The 14,478-nt window shown below is 35.6% G+C and overlaps 1 pseudogene across 1 annotated transcript; it reads left to right on the top strand.

Moving 5' to 3' along the window:
- The first annotated feature begins 5,218 nt into the window (after positions 1 to 5,218).
- On the top strand, positions 5,219 to 13,096 carry LOC146927278 (disease resistance protein At4g27190-like; annotated as a pseudogene). The gene is made up of 5 exons (XR_015005629.1): positions 5,219 to 5,297; positions 6,148 to 8,832; positions 8,980 to 9,419; positions 9,786 to 10,340; positions 12,219 to 13,096. The product of XR_015005629.1 is annotated as a disease resistance protein At4g27190-like (transcript).
- Positions 13,097 to 14,478: the final 1,382 nt, after the last annotated feature.

Genomic DNA, 14,478 nt, shown 5'->3' with positions numbered 1-14,478 from the left:
TATAGACCTCAGATGAATGGTGCAGTTGAGGCCGCTAACAAGAACATCAAGAAGATTGTTCAGAAGATGGTCACTACTTACAAAGACTGGCATGAAATGCTACCTTTTGCCTTGCATGGTTACCGTACTACAGTGCGCAGTTCAACCGGGGCAACTCCTTTCTCTTTGGTATATGGCATGGAAGCAGTTCTCCCTCTGGAAGTGGAGATTCCATCTCTTCGAGTGATCATGGAAGCAAAATTAACTGAGGCTGAATGGTGTCAAGGTCGGTATGACCAATTGAATTTGATTGAAGAGAAACGTATGGATGCTATGGCTCATGGACAGTTGTATCAAGTGCGAATGAAGAATGCTTTTGACAAGAAAGTCCGACCTCGTGAATTCAAGGAAGGCGAACTTGTATTGAAAAGAAGGATAAGTCAGCAACCCGACCCAAGGGGCAAGTGGACACCTAACTATGAAGGTCCTTATGTTGTCAAGAAAGCTTTCTCTGGTGGTGCTTTGATTCTTACACACATGGATGGTGTTGAACTCCCAAACCCTGTTAATGTCGATATAGTCAAGAAATACTTTGTCTAAAAAGAAAAGAACAGCGTGGTAGGTCGAAAACCCGAAAGGGCGGCCTAGGCAAAAATGCGCTTCCCGGTGGATCGAAAACCCGAAAGGGCGATCCAGGCAAAAGTTAGGGACAAAAAAAAAATGAATATGAATATGAAAGAGCTCGCTGAGGTTGTACGCAACTCAGGCAAGAATGAGCGCCTCGATGAACCGAAAACCCGAAAGGGCGGTTCATGCAAAAATGAGGTTGACAATAAAAGACAAGTAACTATATCCGGCAAATCACCATCACCCCTTGGGGCATCTGCAACTGTCAATGATCGTCTTCATCAGAGGCTTCTGTACTTGTGAATTCAAAATTTCTATGAAATGTAGCGGTCATTGTGTTCAATGTATCACCAACCAATAAAATTACCATTTTCCAAGCTTTGTAAATCCGTGGAGTTATGCCTTCGGCTAATTTTCACTCTTCTACATCAATTTGAGCCTGTGCTTTTGTTTGAAACTCTACTTTTCTTTCTACTTTCAATGTTATATACAAAATACTTTCTTTCTATTTGATGATGTCAATGTCTGAAACAAACATTTTTGAAAATTGAAACATCTTTTCCTGTCTATTTTGAAAACAAACCTGAGCAATAGGGTACATTTCAGTGAAACATGCATGAATGAATGAATGTTAATGTCTATTTCAATACATGTTACAAGCAGGTTACTCCCCAGGATGATCCGTGGTCAATGGCAAGAATGAAAAAACAAAATGAAAATGAAAAGAAAAATGAAAAATGGAAATGAAAAGCTCGCTAAGTTGAAAACCCGAAAGGGCGGCTTAGGCAAAAAATGAGCACCCCGCTGATTGACAACCTATGAAGGCAATTCAGGCAAAAATGGGGCAATGAAAAGAACTTTATTCCCCGGCGAATCGAAAACCCGAAAGGGAGGTTCAGGCAAAAATGGGATTGAAAAATGAAAGATGAAAGAATGAAAAATATTGAAAAGCATTGACCACAGATGCGAACATCCAACGTTTTCCCAGCACTGACACGCCTAGCAACGGCAACCTGTATCCAAGAACCTTCCAAGGGTCCCTCCTTTACAAGACTTATTGCCCTCAGCCATGGTTTCGATACGTCTCTCAACGACGGTCTCTCCAAAGAGGTTTTCCCCTGTGAATATGTTCCAGCACGAGCCACTACGGGCCCAATCTTCCAATGTTTTGTCTGCCTTTGTGAAACTTCTCTGTCAAACTACAAACCAATCATGCATTTCAAGCATTCATACATGCATAATCATGCATTTTATGTGCTTATACATTCGATAATCTTGTTATACCATACATACATATTGCATATCCAAATCTCAACTATCAAGTTCAATTCAATTCCCAATTTCAATCCAATTTCAATTTCAATTCCATCCAAATTTCAACTGTCAAACTCAATTTCAATCTCAATTTCAATTCCAACTGTCAAATTCAAATTCAACTGTCAAATTCGATGCAATCTCAACTTTCCAATCTCAATTTCAAATCATTTCAACTGTCAAATTCGATGCAATCTCAACTCTCAAATTCCAATTTCAATTCAATCCAATCCTAATTCGAGGCAACCTCAATTTCAAGTCAATTCAATCTCAATTCGAAGCAATCTCAATTTCAATTTCAACTTGATCTCCAATTTCAATCCAATCTCAATGTCAATGTCAATTTCAATTTTCAATTCAATTTCAATCCAATCTCAATGTGAATGTCAATTTTAATTTTCAATTCAATTCCAATCCAATCTCAATGTCAATTTCAACTCTCCAATCCAATGTCTATGTCTATGTCTCTGCTCAATCTCAATTCTCAATCTCTTTTTCAATCTTAAACTTTCAATTCAATTCAAATCAATGTCAATTCACTCTCAATTTGCTCTTGGGCCAACAAAAATGGTCATGTCTATCTTCAAATCAAGTCAATGACAATTTACCCTCAATAGGTATCTTGTCAAATCAGACTCCCAACATGTCTTGTTATCGGTCAAGTGACTAGTTCGATCCAAAGAACAACTTGTACCCACTTATATACCTATACTTCCGGACAAACGACAAGTTCGATCCGAAGAACAGTTTGTACCCAGCTTATGCTTTGTTATCGGTCAAACGACAAGTTCGATCTAGAGAACAGTTTGCACCTACCCACCTGATGTGGTGATGATCCAACGACAAGTTCGATCCAAAGAACAGTTTGTATCTACCCTTCTGTCTATATCTCCAGCCAAACAGCCGGTTCGATCCAAAGAACAGTTTGTGTCTGTCTATTTGTTTGTATTTTCAATCAAGTGTCAAGTTCGATCCAAAGAACAGCTTGTATCTGCCTATATGTCTATGTTTTCGGTCAAGTGCCAAGTTCGATCCTAAGAACAGCTTGCACCTATCTCTTATTTGTATTCCTTGGTCAAGTGGCTAGTTCGACCTAAAGAACAACGTGTACCCTATGTTCTATCCCCTGGTTTGTCTACCTTGTCAATGTCCACCTGAATCCTCAGTGACATGACATGTTCCATAGACTCCAGTTGTTTGTCTTGCATTCATAATCAAAGTTTTGCATGGCATTCATATCTTTGAAAATCTGAAAGCGTATTTTTATGTCCAAAAGCAGTGCAAATGTTAATATTTAAGTATCTTCGTCCCGTCAACTCAAAGACTTCGTCTCTTGACTCTCCGGACAAAGAAACTTAAATAGGGGCAGCTGTTATACCCTAATTTTGGACCTAAAAATACTAACTCAATTCTTCTTTTCTTGCATTACAAGCCATTTGAACTGTCTCTGATCAATTACATCTTTCTCTGCATTTTATTTCAATGTTATTTGCAAAATTCATGAAAAAGGGCATTTTAGTCATTTCCTATGTTGAAATTTCTTTCAGTCTTTTAAAAATTTGTTTGAGTCCTTTCAAATAGTTTGAATAGGTCTTCATTTCAATTCTATGTCAAAATCCATTTCAAAAATTGCGTTTGAAGTCATTTTGAGTCAGTTTTGCCCCTAGGGGCATTTTAGTCTTTTCATGTGTCAAAACTCTGTTTAAACTCTTAAATTTGCCTCTGAGTCTTTTAAGTTGCTTGTATAAATTCTTGCTTTAAATCCCTGTTAAAAATCCATTTTAAAAAATTGCATCTGAGTCATTTTTAGTCGTTTTAGCCCCAGGGGCATATTAATCTTGATAAAATTGTGTGAGAAATATTTTGTGTTTTGGTAATTCAATGTGGTTTAATTCTTGTGCAAATTTTGTTAAAACTTCTAAGTTTTTTGTGAACCTTTTCTTGATTAATTTTGGTACTTGAGGCTCAACTTTTGGAATGTATGTGCTTGTTAAAATTCCTTTCAAAATGTATGTGTTGTTTCTTGCACGCGATTTCCATTTTTTCCTCTCTTGTTTTTTTAGTGTTCTAACGGACTTTAGGTATATATGAAACTTTATGTGTTTAATGCTTCTTGATCTTTTGTGTGTTAATTTTCACTCTTCAAAAATACTTCAAATACGCGCTTGATACAATTTTATTGTCCTATATTTCTATGTGAATTTGCCTCTTGTATTTTCAATGTTTCTATGCTTACTACCGTTTCAAAATGCCTAAAAAGTCTATGTGATTTTTACATATTTCTAGCTATTTTTGCTGGCATCTTTACCATTTCTTTTATGCCACATTCCCATCATTTCATGCATTTTTGTTCACTAACCCCTTTATTTCCATCTTGTGTTTTTAGCTTTATTTCCCTTGCCATTTAAAATTCATGCCAATACTTAGAATGTAAAGACCTAGGAATTTTGTAATTTTCTTTATGCTTTTAAATTCTTGCAAGACCATAGCATGTATCTAGGCCAATGATGTAATAAGGACAATGGACTCTAATGATGTACACCGACACAAACACCGACACATGCACACACATCACCTTAGGTATATGGCTAGAATATGCATGTTTAGATGTATGTTTAGGATTGTATGTTTAGATGAATGCTTAGGATTTACACTTAGAAAAATCATTTTCCAAAAAATATGAACAACTTCGCTCAAACATGTTTTCTTAATAAACCTTGGGATCAAAATCCCATTGAATTTTCCTTTTCATTTTCTTAAATAAAAACCTTAAAGAACTTTAATCATACTTAGACTTTCTTTTGCAAATGACTAATTCAACCTCACATTTTTACAATCTCATGCCCTTGAGGCCTCTCTCTCTCATTCTTCAAATTCCAATTTTCAAACTTAAAATCAACCAACAAAAACAAAAACATTTTTTGGAAGAGAATTACGGTGGATTTGATCCCTTAAACGGGTACGTAGGCAAGGAACAAAATTCCTTCAATTCAAATAAAATAAAAATTCAAACACTTTCTTCTCCCTCCAATTCTTGACTTAGTAAACTTTTAGGTGTAAATATCACTTTCAAATAGCATTTAAAAATAAAGCGCGCGCGTAGAAGTTAAAGACGGTTCCTATAGGATACTATAGTCGTTATGGGTGCCTAACACCTTCCCGTAGCGAAAACAACTCCCGGACCTCGATTCTCAAGGGTTTTGCTTACTTTTTCCCTTCCCAAGAAAAAATGAGATATCACCGGTTAGAAAGGTTCAAATGTAATCAATGTTTGACACCCGAAAACCAAGATAAAACACTTATTATGATCTTGATGATGCTAGCTACTACACATTGGAGAACGATCTTGAACATTTGCTGAAACTGCTGGAAATAAGGTAACAATCAATCATACTTTTAAACTATCAGTCGATATTTTAATTAATTTCTTAAGAATATTACAAGGGTTTATAAATCAACTTGAGTTTTATGCTTTTGTATTATTTTTTAGAGAAACCAACTTGAATGGATACGGATCGAATCAATCAAACATAGTCTATCTGTAAGAAATTTTCTGTTCCAGACATGTTAATTTTACTTTTCAAAGTAAAGCTTAAAACCTGAAGCCTGCTTCCAAGTCAAAATCCTCAACAATGTCCTCTAATTTCAAGCATTAAAAAAAGGGGAAATAACATTGGATTGATACAGAAACCTCAATATTTGAGAAAGCTATACTACACTGATTAAATAAAAGAGTTTGATATCCACTATGAAACACTAACAGGAGAGCCTTACCATTTTGTAAATGATATGAAAGGATTATTTAATAAAAGTTGCAACTATGCAAGGCCCTATACCTTATTAGTTACAGGATCCTATCTTTTAACTACGCTTATATTTTGCCAAACTCCAACAATTTTGTAAATGTTATTGACTCTGCAGCTTTTGTTTGCTGCAGGACATGAATTGCATTAACTATTACTCCTAATTCTCTAGACAGAATCTTTAATATTGGATGGACTCCCTGTTTCAAATTTCTTTGATGAAAAATGTGTCATCGAGTATCATTTTTCTAATGAACAGACTTGGAATGAAGAAAATCTTACTACACAAAAAAAAAAAAAAATTCTTTGATCAAAAGTGTGTCATCTAGTATCATTTATCAACCATTTTATTTTTCAATACACAATACAACACACACACACAAACATATATATGCCTAACTTTGATCTATTGAAATTTATTTAGATGGCGAGTTTTCTGACTGATTTGGCGAAGCCTTATGTGGATAAATTGATAAATGGGGCGATCACAGAGTCAAGTTATATATGTTGCTTCACGTGCATTGCTAAGGATTTTGAAGAAGAAAGAGCTAGGTTGGAAATAGAAAGGTCAACTGTCAAGCAACATGTTGATGTGGCAACCAGAGGAGGAGAAGATATTCAAGGTAATGCTCTTGTTTGGGAAGAAATAGCTGATAAACTCATTCAAGAAGACACCAAAACAAAACAAAGATGTCTTTTTGGATTTTGTCCCCATATCATATGGCGATATAGAAGGGGAAAGGAACTGACAAATAAGAAGGAGCAAATTAAAAGATTGATTGAAACTGGAAAGGAACTTTCAATTGGACTCCCTTCTCGTCTTCCAGATGTTGAACGTTATTCATCCCAGCACTATATTCCTTTTAAAAGCAGGGAATCCAAATACAAAGAGCTTTTGAATGCATTGAAAGACGACAACAATTATGTAATCGGGTTGAAAGGGATGGCAGGCACAGGAAAAACTACATTGGCCAAAGAAATTGGTAAGGAACTTAAGCAATCCAAAAAATTTACTTACGTCATTGATATGACAGTGTCATTATCTTTTGATTTCAGAAAGATTCAAGATGATATTGCTGGACCGTTGGGATCGAAATTCGATGACTGTAGTGAATCAGACCGACCCAAGAAACTATGGAGTAGATTAACCAATGGTGAGAAGATTCTTCTAATACTGGATGATGTGTGGGGAGATATCAATTTTGTTGAAATAGGGATTCCACAAAGTGGCAATCACAAAGGCTGTAGAATTCTTATAACCACACGCAATATGTTGGTGTGCAACAAATTAGAATGCAGTAAGACAGTTCAACTAGAGCTCTTATCAGAAGAAGATGCGTGGACGATGTTCAAAAGTCATGCTTGTTTAAGCGAAATTTCAACTAAAAATTTGCTCGACAAGGGCCACAAAATTGCAAATGAATGCAAAAGGTTACCAGTTGCAATTGCTGCTATCGCCAGTAGTTTGAAGGGCATACAACGTCCGGAAGAGTGGGAAGGGGCTTTAAAATCCTTGCAGAAACATATGCCAATGCACGATGTTGATGATGATATAGTTAAAATTTATGAATGCTTGCGGTTTAGCTATGATAATATGAAGAATGAGAAAGCCAAGAGACTATTCTTTTGTGTTCTGTTTTTCGAGAAGATGAAGAAATTCCTATTGAAAGGCTAATCAGACTTGGCATAGGAGCAGGCCTTTTTGGAGAAAATTATGGTAGCTACGAAGATGCTCGAAGTCAAGTTGTTATATCCAAAAATAAACTTTTAGATTCTTGTTTATTGTTGGAGGCCAAAAGAAGTAGAGTGAAAATGCATGACTTGGTTCGTGATGCAGCCCAATGGATAGCGAACAAAGAGATTCAAACAGTGAAGTTGTATGATAAAAATCAAAAGGTAATGGTTGAAAGGGAGACAAATATTAAATATCTGTTATGTGAAGCCAAGCTTAAGGATGTGTTTTCCTTTAAGCTTGATGGCTCCAAGCTTGAGATTCTAATTGTCATTGTCCATAAGGATGAAGACTGTCATGATGTGAAAATCGAAGACCCGAATTCATTTTTTGAAAATAGTACGAGCCTTCGAGTTTTTCATCTAATCTATGATCATTATTATAATCTATCTCTATCATTGCCTCAGTCAGTTCGGTCGATGAAAAATATTCGATCTCTTCTCTTTAAGCATGTCGATTTGGGTGACATCTCTATTTTGGGAAACCTGCAAAGCCTTGAAACTCTTGATTTGAATCATTGTAAAATTGATGAACTGCCTCAAGGAATCACAAAACTGGAGAAACTGAAATTATTGAACTTGAAAGATTGTGAAATTGCAAGGAATAATCCTTTTGAAGTGATTGAAGGATGCTCATCACTTGAAGTGTTGTATTTCCGAGGTAGTTTTAATGGTTTTTGCAGAGAAATAGTTTTCCCTAAATTGAAAAGGTTTTATATCAATGAATGTTCAAGTTCAGCGGATGATTTATCGATGAAGTTTGTGTCTTTTGAGTTCGATGACTTTTTCCTATCTGAAGCAACACTCAAATATTGTATGCAAGAATCAGAGGGTATTAGACTGTGTAGAATTGAGGGGGGGTGGAGAAATATCATTCCTGAGATTGTTCCTTTGGATCAAGGTATGAATGATCTGGCTGAGCTTCATTTGAGATGCATTTCACAACTAAAATGCCTCATTGACACTACGCATACTGAATCTCAAGTATCAAAAGTCTTCTCCAAGTTGGTTGTACTAGATCTTAATAAATTAGAAAATTTGGAAGAATTGTTCAATGGTCATCTTTCCTTTGACTCTCTGAACAGTTTAGAGAAGCTGTCCATCAAGGATTGTAAACATTTGCAAAGCTTATTTAAGTGCAACCTAAACCTATTGAATCTAAAGAGCGTGTCGTTAGAAGGATGCCCGATGTTGATCTCCCTATTTCAACTGTCAACAGCTGTTAGCTTAGTGTCGTTAGAGAGATTGGAAATAAAGGAATGTGGAAGTCTTGAATACATAATAGATGAAGGAAAAGGTGAGGAATCGAGAGGTGAAATAATTGATGATAATGAAAGCACAAGTCAAGGCTCAATGTTTAAGAAACTGGAAGTTATTAGTATTGAGAACATCACAATCAGTGATTGTAAACATTTGAAAAGCTTATTTAAGTGCAACCTAAACCTATTCAATCTGAAGAGTGTGTCATTGAAAGGATGCTCGATGTTGATCTCCCTATTTCAACTGTCAACTGCTGTTAGCCTAGTGCTGTTGGAAAGATTGGAAATAATTGATTGCGAGCTTCTTGAAAACATAATAATTGATGATAATGACAGCACAAGTCAGGCTCATGATCTTCCAGCACTAAAATCCATCATAATAAAAAGTTGTGATAAGCTGAATTACATATTTGGTCAAGATGTCAAACTTGGTTCCCTCGAATCAATGGAGCTTGACGGCATACCAAATTTGATCGACATTTTCTCAGAATGTAATCGTACCATGTCTTTATCCAGTAAGGAAGCATCTTCCATATCTGGATATGCTTCCAAGCCACAAGAACAATCAGACCCTATCAAATGCAATATATTTTCATGGACTGATATATGTTGTTGTGGTAAAAAATATGGGCACAACAAATTGAGGAGTACCACAAATACTAAAACCTCATTGGTTTCTGAGGATCAACCGCAGGACAACTTAATGGTAACCCTCTTACCTTCTTCTGTGATGGTATTTTTGTACTTTTTTAAAACTATTGATACATTTTATTATTTTAAAATGAAAAACTATTTTTAAATTCGTTTTATTAGACATTGAAGATTACAATTAATTAATATAATAGCAAATCACTAATACAGTGTAATAATGTACCAATTAATAGTATAACAAGTTTAATGCTATTTCAAATGTTTAATAACTTTGGTGCATTAAGTTAGTTATAGATAAATAAATGTAAGCCGGTCTGTCGGACTTGAATTGTAGGAGAGAAAAAATTACACAATATATAAAAGAAAAATAGAAAAATGATTTATTTTTATATTCGCACACTAAGAGATTATATAATTGCAGGAATCAAATTCATATCCCCTTAACAGATGGGAACGTGCTCAATGTCCTTTAAGACCATCACATATCTTGTGCAATGTTAAACATATTTCACTGAAAAATGTTTCAAAGATGAAATCGTTATTTATCCTATCTACTGCTCCAAGAATGTTGTTGGAAACTTTGAGAATTTGGAACTGTGATGAATTGAGGCACATTATAACAATAGACATTGGAGATCATCATGACAGCACTAGTGGCAATGACTGGGGTAATGTCTTCCCAAAATTAAAACAGCTCCTTGTTGATAATTGCATGCAATTGGAATACATAGTTGGACACTACATTGATGATCATCAAAACCACACTGAGATTCATCTTCATCTTCCAGCATTGGAAGATCTCAATCTTTGGAATCTGCCAAGTTTAGTAGGAATGTGTCCCAAACAATATCACACAACATTTCCACCTTTGAAAGAATTTGAACTCATCGAATGTTCGCAGTTTGCTATCAAATCTATCAGTAATTTCATAACTCATCATTCAGTAACAAGATCTGTGGACGGTACAATCATCAAGGTATCCATCCTTATCTTTACATATCTTTGTTGTTTGTGAATTTAATTTGTAGGATTGCAATTGAATAAAATTAAGAAAAGTAGGGATGACATATTTTTGTTGTAAGAATGGAAAAAGACGAATTACATTTTTTTTTATGATGGACAAAAAACAAAACAGAATAATTTTATATGAACTAAAAACATATTTTATTTTATTTTTTAAACTAGTACATTTTTTAGGGTGTGTCTATATGGACCTTTTAAAAATGGTTTAAAGGTGGACTTACCTCCTAAAGCTATTATGAGAAGATCGTGTGTTGTGAGTCGACACACACTTCACGTTTACTCTTCATCTGCTGGTAGTTTGTCTAATTGAGGTCTTGGTATAACACGTGTTTTAAATGCCCATGTTTCCCACTATTCGGGTTTGTATGTGGAACACGTCGTGGCCTGACAATTTGTAGTTGAGTCCTTTCGTATTTCACCATAAATGTCCACTTTAGTTTGACTCATGAGTCATGGTCCTCTTTGACAAACTTTATTTTCCGCCGTTACCACTTCTCTTGACAAATTGTTTCTTTGAACTCCAATATCACTCGAAAAATTTGGACGGAAGAAGATGTGAGGAATAGAGTGAAAGAAATCTTCATCCCCGTGAGCTTAGCTCAGTTGGTAGGGATATTGCATATTATATGCAGGGGCCGGGGTTCGAAGGGGCCGGGGTTCGAACCCCGGACACCCCACTTCTCCACATATTATATGTGTGAGCTCTAGCCACTAGGCTATTTGACCAAAAAAAAAAAAGAGTGAAAGAAGTCTTCTATATATAAATGATTTCTAAAACTGGATATTATTTTTTAGGTAATGAATAATGTACATTCACTAATGTAGTGGGTCTGACTAATAACTAATGGATAGGGATGGCAAAGTGGTCCACCCTGCCCCGTTTAGGTCTGCCTCGGTTAAACTCGCTAAAAATGGGACAGATAGGCCGAGTACAAAATCCCACTCCGTCCCGCTTAGTTGTGGACTAACAAGTTGGCGGGCCAGCCCGTAAAAAAAATCAATATTTAAAGCATTTTTTTACAATTTTGTTGTCATAAATAAAACTTTGTTGTTATTTAAAAAAATAAAATTGACTGCAAATAATTTTGTGGTAAAAATAAGTTTGAGACAAATTTGGGTTATGATGAGTCATTGAGCCGCTCCACTTTAAATTTTATCTGATCTATAGAACAAAAAAATTAAGAATAGGAACTTGACGAGTTGGCGAACCGGTCGGCTCCGTCCAACCAACTAAAGAAAATTAGTTCAAAACTTCGACTCAGTCCACCAAAAATAGCGAGCTAACCGGACCGACCCGACGGGTTGAACCCGTTCTACTACCCCTTATTAATGGACCAAATACAAAGAAGGAAAATGCTATCGAGTTTCTTTTTACTAATACATAGACTTCATTGAAATTATGTTTCTCTTATATCCGTTGAGTATATAAATTTGTCTCCATTGTAAACTTGGACATGGCGTGTCTAAGTCACATATTGAGTAGTATTGAGTGTTTCTTAGAGAATTTAAATGATTTTATTTTTCTTCCTTCATAGCTACTACTGTTTTGTCTTCATTCTTACAGTCTAGTGGTTTGGCTGTAAGGACATTTCACGTGAAATCCCGAGTTTGAACCCGAGCCACCACATTTGTCCTTCTCATATGTGTGTTTATTTGAGTATGTGTTGGCCACATGATCAATAGTAAAATGTGTTGGTTGCTTATCAGAATTCCTCCCTTGAACATGTATCTAATTTTAACTCTTTGATAGTATTTAATTTTAACTCCCTTGAACATGATGAATTGTATGTGTTGGTTATGCATGTGTTTATTTCCCATTCATTTATTGCAGGAATTGAGTGGGAATGTTGATCATATTCGCATTTTGGAAAGACTCAGGGTAGTTAATAACTCCAAAGTAGAAAGTATCTTTCGTATCAATGAAATAAATGAACAACAAATGAACTTAGATTTGGAATACATTGAACTGCATGTCCTACCTACGATGACTTGCCTTTTTGTGGGTCCCACAAATTTGATTTCCCTCCAAAATCTTGCAAAATTAGTAATCAATCGGTGTGAAAAATTGAAAATTGTTTTCTCCACTTCTATAATAAGGTGTCTACCACAGTTACTTACTCTGAGAATTGAAGAATGCAAAGAGTTGATGCATATAATTGAAGATGATTTGGAGAATAAAAAATCCTCAAATTTTATGTCTACAACAAAGACATGCTTCCCAAAGCTATTTACACTTAGTGTAGTAAAGTGCAACAAGTTGAAATATGTCTTTCCAATCACCATACGTAAAGAGCTTCCTGAGCTAAATGTTCTGATCATAAAAGAAGCAGATGAGCTAGAGGAAATATTTGAAAGTGAATGTGATGATCAGAAAGTGGTGATTCCAGATCTTAAATTTGTAATATTTGAAAATCTACCAAGCCTCAGTAATGACCAAGGAATTCAATTTCGAGCTGTAAAACATCGTTTCATACAGAATTGTCAAAAACTCTCTTTGGCTTCAGCTTCAACAGCAGACCTCGGAAATGACATTGATGATTCAGATTTTGGCTACGGTAAACACTATATCCAATGTTTCTAAAAACTATTACATGTTGGTGGTAACTAATTACATATAATGCAGTAATATTTACAGAAACAAAAATATACCATGAATTATACCATTTGGTTAAATGATATACAATAATTGAATCTTCTAAAGTAGCGGTATCAGGTATGTATGAATGAGTACAAGTGTTAAAATTTTAATTAGTAGGTTGATAGATAAACATTATTGTGCACCTTTAAACTTGAAAATGATGATATACAATTGAAAGTGGACGTTTTGATTTTATTATTACTGGCCTTAAAGTTTGCAATGTCAGCAAACCATGGCCTTTCTCCAATAGCAAACAGTTGTTCATCAGGAAACTCGGCCTTAATGGCCTTTTCTTTCTTTGTCACCTCTTCATTTTCCAGCCTTGAGAGGTGATCAGCTACCACGTTCTCTACTCCCTTCTTGTCACGAATCTCAAGATCAAACTCTTGCAGCAAAAGGATCCACCTCACAGCCGAGGCTTTGAATCCCCTTTGGTTAAGAGATATTTCAGAGCTGCATGATCTGTAAAAACAATGACTTTGGAGCCTATTAGAAAAGAACGAAACTTTTCCAATGCAAAGATTACTGCAAGCAACTCCTTTTCAGTTGTGGAATAGTTAATTTGATTTTCATTTAAAACCTTGCTTGCATAGTAAATAGCATGGAAAAATTTGTTCTTTCATTGGCCTAGGACTGCACCAACAGCATAATCACTTGCATCACACATAAGTTTAAAAGGTAAATCCCAATCGGGTGCAATGATTATTGGTGCAGTTACCAAATTGGTTTTAATCAAAGAAAAAGCATCTAAATATTCAGAATCAAAAGTAAACTCATTTTCTTTGACCAAGAGGTTACAGAGAGGCTTTGAAATTTTAGAAAAATCTTTTATGAAACGCCGATAGAAAATGGCATTCCCCAAGAAACTTCTTACTCCCTTGACATTAACAGGTGGGGGAAGTTTTTCTATAACCTCTATCTCTCTATGCATTTAGCACTTATTTTATGCCCCAAAACTATACCTTCAGTTACCATGAAATGACATTTTTCCCAGTTTAAAACAAGGTTAGTTTCGGTGCATCGTTTAAGGATAGCATCTAGGTGAAACAAGCATTGATCAAAAGACTTACCAAACACAGAAAAGTCGTCCATGAATACCTCTATGTTCTTCTCTATCATGTCAGAGAAGATGGAGAGCATACACCTTTGAAAGGTTGCCGGCGCATTACACAGCCCAAAGGGCATCCTCCTATAAGCAAATATACCAAATGGACAAGTGAAGGCAGTCTTCTCTTGATCTTCCGGAGCCACCACAATCTGATTATACCCCGAATACCCATCCAAGAAGCAATAAAAGGCTTGGCCAGCCAATCTCTCAATCATTTGATCCATGAACGGTAACGGAAAGTGGTCCTTCCTTGTTGCGGTATTCAACCTCCGATAGTCTATACACATTCTCCAACTAGTGATAGTACGGGTGGGTATCAATTCATTTTTTTCATTAGCCACCACC

The sequence above is a fragment of the Medicago sativa genome, chromosome 4, assembly GCF_051527215.1.
Source record: "Medicago sativa cultivar Bolivia chromosome 4, Bolivia_mono, whole genome shotgun sequence".
Lineage (NCBI taxonomy): Eukaryota > Viridiplantae > Streptophyta > Magnoliopsida > Fabales > Fabaceae > Medicago > Medicago sativa.
Note: the sequence above shows the minus strand (reverse complement) of the source record. Positions and strands in the feature narration are given on the sequence as shown.